Raw genomic sequence first — 6,271 nt, forward strand, 5'->3', positions numbered from 1 at the left:
CTCATCTGAGGTCAAACGTTTGCCCACCAGTTTGTGTTCATTACTACCAGTGACATCAGACGTGACGTCATTAGTAGATAGATATCTATACCTCATAGTGATTTTTGTTGGTAATACAGACAGTTAGTTTCGCTCTATTTCCAATGAACGTAACTTTAAAGTAAAGTACACAAGGTAAAAAGTATCTTCCCGGATGTTTCCGATGAATTTAGAAATGATCAATACGACTCGTGTTGTCTGGGTAGGGTTGGTGAGTGTGAATGTGGACATGTTTCCTCATAATTATGGCAACTCATCTTTATCGTTAATTCCATCGAAATATGAAATTGATATACGATTCAATATTACAATTTCTCCCAGCATTGGCACAGGGTCATATCATACGATTATGATGAAATTGGTTCATAGTTAGACCTGCCAAGTCTCCTCAAATATGGAATGTTTCTAATTGTTGGATTCACCAGGTCTCCATATGACTGGTCTGTACCATGACAGGTCGCTAGGTCTATGCTTGGTACGGGCCCTCACCTCAACCCGGCACTAGACACAACACTATGTATGTAGTCGTGATTACCGTAACAGGTGAGTGGCAAGATTGGATGACGTACGTAACAGTATCAGACTTCATCATTCTCAATAGTTTAGGTGGATCATGTAATATTTGGCGTTGCTTCATGTTTTATCAGATGATAAAATTATGGTTGGCCTAATGACCTTCACAAGTCAATGGTTATTAAATCCCACACAGCAACCAACCACTCAGGATTACCAGGAGGGAGCCACCTGGTGCAGACCAAGTGTACCAACCTGGTGGAGAGGATCAACTGCTCCACCTACATCTTCAGTTCAGCACACCATTGTGGTAATGAAGGGAAAATCACCACATTTACAAGCCGAGTGCACGTAGCTTATCCCACCTCGTTAGAGAGAAAACTTGCCTGCATTTGAATCAATGAACGGGAACAGAGAAGACAAAGTTTTATTATACATTTATTATACAACTATATAATTTATATTATATACATTACCACATTTCCTGCACTTTCCATCACAAATTTGCTGAGGTCATAACCTTGTAGTTACCATTACCTTACAACCTTAAGGATGGTGGTCTACAACACCTCTAGATTGATGGAGAAAACGAAAAGATTCGTTTTACTATTAAGACCACAGAAATGCGGTAATTCCACTTCACTACCACTAACTACTAGTTATTCTACTTGTTGATTTTCACGGCTAAGATTTTCATCCTCTGAGCGAAGCCATACAATAATCGTCCTTATCTACTCTGAGCATTGGATAGCCTCCTGATGATCAAGATTGCTGTTTTGGTTGTCCGTTTCCCTTGTTACTGCTGCGCCTCACTGCACACCTTACATGAGTGCCTTCCACAGTATTAGGGACAGCTGCTGGGCCTCACTGTAGCTACTTCTGGGACGGTTGCCAATCTTCCTCGTATTCCCTCATGACCACAGCGCCAAACCGACTCCCGCCATCAGGCCGAAACGCACAAACATTTCTGACAAAATTGAGGCAACCGCTTTCGCGTCAGTTTTGACACCAAGTGAATTTCTACGACAATTACGTTCAAGATGCTTGGTTTTTCGTTCATGGATTGAACAGAAGCAACCAACGATGGTTGCTACTGCCCAATCCATGAAGTCCCCCCCACCACGGAAAGGTAACCAAGCTTCGGGGGGGATGGGTGTTTACCCTGACGCCAACGGAGAAACCCAATATTAGTGCAGAGATCTTTTCCTCGATAAAGAAAGTGTAGCCGGACTCCGCCCTCATGAGGTTACTGCACGACAGCAAAGATCACCCTTTGGTAGGCTGTGCTATAGGCAGCACAGCTCCGTCAAAGATCTCACTCCATAAGTGAACTTATATAGATTCCTTTTTTAACATTTTGTCTTGTCTATAAGGAACTCATCAGTTCTTCTCCAGTGAAAGCAAAAAATCATCGAGAAATTCATTTGTCTTCTCAATATCAGGATCTTGTGGCTCTGTGTGGGGGCCGGGGCTGGTGGGCTGTGTGTCTGGCTGTGTCTGGAGAGCGGGGCTGGTGGTCTCTGTGACTGGTTGTGTCTGGGGAGCGGGGCTGGTGGTCTCTGTGACTTGCTGTGTCTGGGAAGCGGGGCTGGTGGTCTCTGTGGCTGGCTGTGTCTGGAGATCAGGGGAAGTCTTGGGCATAAATTTCAATATACTGTGAGCGATATCGTCTCTCAACCGATTCCTCTCGATCTTCTCTTGCACGGCCTTCATGATACGTTTGGGCGGCTTTCTCCATTTTCTTTGCATTTCAGTTGGTGATCCTGCGCCATCGAGCCACATGATACCAGAATAGTATCGTTCCTGTTTCCCAACGGGTCCAATCTTGGTGTCACACATGATGCCGAGTGAACCCAAATGGCGGCCGATGTTTACGTTGGAAGCCACGGGCTCGTTATGTATCTTGCAGTAACTTTCATACCGTTGCTGCAGCTCTTTCCTGCTGATAAGGTACCGCTTCATAGTAATAGTCTTTCCCTTCATTTGAACGAAGGTATTCATGAAACTAACAAAGGAAGCCTTTCCTTTGTAATCCCGTTTGTAGTAACAGAAAGCCATTGAAGACGTGGATTGGGTCAGGCGAAGTTACACAGACTAACAAGATAGTCCTATAATCAATGATCCTGTATCAGCACTGAAGTCGAAATACGTCAGAACGACAATTTCAACCCAGGGCTGGAGGGCCAATTGATGATATTCTCACGTCTTGCTCAACCAAGTAACCTCGGTTAGACCTTGCTTATATTTAAATATAGTAAAGCTAATATAGTGAAGCTTGATGATGCTGTTCATATGTAAGTTGCAATGTAGTCTGTATATATATATATATATATATATATATATATATATATATATATATATATATATATATATATATATATATATATATATATATATATATATATATATATATATATATATATATATATATATATATATATATATATATATATTTTTTTTTTTTTCAATAATGAATGGAACTTAGCTCCAAAGGTGATTTTGTTGTTGGAGTGGGACCTCCAGCCATTCTGTCTACCTTTTCCCTTTCTAGACATGTGGTGGGGCATTGGGTAGTGTGGCAACCTTCGTCTTCATCTTTTTGGGTGCAGGCTTGCAAACCTCGTGGAGTAGTTGTGGGGTTTGCTTCTTTGCTGCACTCGACATAGCAATCTGGGTGTAGCTATCTACCCGGGCTGGTGGGTCAGCCAGCATAGCTACACGCTCACTCGGTACCTGGGCTGGTGGACGAGCAGCCTTCCTTTCTTCCATGGCTACAGTCTGCCTAACGACTTGGGGTTGTGGAGCAGCCATCCTTACTACCACCCAGGTTGGTTGGGCAGCCTTCTTTCGTTTCTTTGCTACACCCTTCTGGTTGGGCTGGTTGGGCAACCTTCTTTTTCCTCTTCTTCGATACAACCTGCCAACCGAATTCGTCTGTTGGTGGGTCCGTTTCTTTCATGGATACAACCTCTGTAGCCACTTGGGCTGGCCGGTCAACCTTCGGTTGTAGGTAAAAGTATATATATAGAATAATGTGGTTATCATCAGCAGCCAGAGGCCATTCCTCCCTCCTTGCCTGCAGAGTTCTTGATTTTCTGGAAAGTTCTACGAGATTCTGGTAAGATAAATACCATTGAGAGGACGTTGTTAGGGGACAGTCAGGTTCAGTTTAGAGTTGGTTGTGGGATGGTTCTTTTACTGTGTCGTATCAGCCAGATGGGTATTTCTTTTCACAGTTTTCGTTAAAGTTTGTTTTCTAGAAGCATAATCTAGAGCACTATTTTCCATATGTTTATCATTTTTCTTATTATAGTTTCATTATAATCATTAGTTTTGTTATTGTTGACTTTCAGATATTTGATGTTATGTTTGTGATTCCCGTGGAAGTGTCTGACATCTTGCTAGAAGACTTTCTGGTCACAATATTTCTGCACTGGGGAGTTGATCGTATTCTTTTATTGCAGGTTTTGTTATTATCTTGCTTTACATTAAGGTCTACTAGAGGTTTTCCCAATGCTGGTTGAACATATTTCCAGCAACAGGAGATGGCGTAAGATACAGTATTGATGAAACTTATCTATCTATATACCTATCTAAATATCGCTCTATCAGTCTATCAATCTAACTATGTATTTATCTATCTATCTATTTATCTATCTTTATCTGAAAGTCAACAATAATAAAATCATTGATATATGAAGTATAACAATGTCATCTCAATGGCAATTATCTCACCAGAATCTTCTAGAACCTTCCAGAAAACTATGAACTCTTCAGGCAGGGAGGGAGGAATGGTCTCCGGCTATTGGTAAAACCATATTATTCCATATATATGTTTATATATACATATTTATGTATATATATGAATGTATATAAGGGAATAGTGGTTCCAACAATGCTGTATGGTTGCGAGGCGTGGGCTATGGATAGAGATGTGCGCAGGAGGATGGATGTGCTGGAAATGAGATGTTTGAGGACAATGTGTGGTGTGAGGTGGTTTGATCGAGTAAGTAACGTAAGGGTAAGAGAGATGTGTGGAAATAAAAAGAGCGTGGTTGAGAGAGCAGAAGAGGGTGTTTTGAAATGGTTTGGGCACATGGAGAGAATGAGTGAGGAGAGATTGACCAAGAGGATATATGTGTCGGAGGTGGAGGGAACGAGGAGAAGAGGGAGACCAAATTGGAGGTGGAAAGATGGAGTGAAAAAGATTTTGTGTGATCGGGGCCTGAACATGCAGGAGGGTGAAAGGAGGGCAAGGAATAGAGTGAATTGGAGTCATGTGGTATACAGGGGTTGACGTGCTGTCAGTGGATTGAAGCAAGGCATGTGAAGCGTCTGGGGTAAACCATGGAAAGCTGTGTAGGTATGTATATTTGAACGTACAGAATAATGCGGCCATCATCAGTATCGAAGAAAACTGAAAAGATGAGGTCCCACCGAGATTCGAACTCGGATTGCTGGATCCAAAGTCCAGAGTGCTAACCCTTACACCATGGGACCTGATAAGAAAAGATGTGATTTCATCTAAATGTTTTACATATAATCAACCAGAGGCCATTCCTCCCTCCCTGCCTGCAGGGTTCAAGGTTTTCTAGAAGGTTCTCGAAGATTCTGGTAAGATCATTACCTTTGAGAGGTCGTCGTTAGGTGACAGTCAGGTTCACTCTATGGTTGGTGTTTGTAGTTGGTTGTCCGAGGATGTTGTTATACTTGATCAATTTTGTAATTGTTGACTTTCAGGTAGGAAGTACTCATTTACGATGCATCCTTGTACTCACAACAACCTTATGAGTCACTTCAAGATTTATCTTCACTACAACTTTATCTTCACTACACTATTAAGGTTGAAGTCAATGGTCACATTCACTACAATCTCAACACGACTGGTCTTATACCTAACCCATATTATCACTACATCCATGTACATGTATTTCTTGCAGAATAACGCAGATATCAATGATTTCTGTGAAAATTGACATACACAGCCTTACGTATCTATCGATCTATCTAATATCTGTTTTTTACCTATCTATCTACCGATCTATCTATCTATCTATCTTTCTAAATCAGAAAGTCAACAACAATATCATTAATGATACGTATAACTACGTCCTCTCAATGGCAGTTCCTACCCAGAATCTTCGAGAACCTTCTACTAAACCTTGAACCCTGCAGGCAGGGAGGGAGGAATGGCCTCTGGTTGATTATATGTAAAACATTTAGATGAAATCACATCTTTTCTTATCAGGTCCCATGGTGTAAGGGTTAGCACTCTGGACTCTAAATCCAGGAATCCGAGTTCGAATCTCGGTGGGACCTCACCTTTTCAGTTTTCTTAGAAACTGATGATGGAACTGAGCCATATAGTTGACCTTCGATGGACATATATTTCTTACGGCCCACCATTTTATTTAAGTATGAAGATCTCACGGCAGAGAGGAAACGTGTGATATTCAAAATCAAAAGCCGCAATTGCCCTCATGGTAATGGTCGACATGTTTGCAGACAGATGACACAGACATGTGAGAAGTTAGACAAATATGGACGTTCCTGGTTGCTGTATAGCCTAGGTTTATAATCACTTGTAATGAAGGAGAAATGTTGCACATTATTCCACACCTTTTTATTTAGGCTAGGCTAGGCTAGGATGACTAGGGTCCATAACGTAACAGAGCTGGAAAATGCATCATATCGGATCTCTATTTGTGCAAAATGGCGC

At 41.6% G+C, this 6,271-nt stretch overlaps 1 non-coding gene across 1 annotated transcript; it reads right to left on the bottom strand.

The window, feature by feature from the left end:
* Window positions 1-4,980: 4,980 nt before the first annotated feature.
* Window positions 4,981-5,052, bottom strand: TRNAQ-UUG (transfer RNA glutamine (anticodon UUG)). Its single transcript has one exon. It is a non-coding gene; the product is annotated as a tRNA-Gln (tRNA).
* Between the last annotated feature and the right edge of the window lie 1,219 nt (window positions 5,053-6,271).

Source organism: Panulirus ornatus, chromosome 42 (genome assembly GCF_036320965.1).
Source record: "Panulirus ornatus isolate Po-2019 chromosome 42, ASM3632096v1, whole genome shotgun sequence".
NCBI classification, from domain to species: domain Eukaryota; kingdom Metazoa; phylum Arthropoda; class Malacostraca; order Decapoda; family Palinuridae; genus Panulirus; species Panulirus ornatus.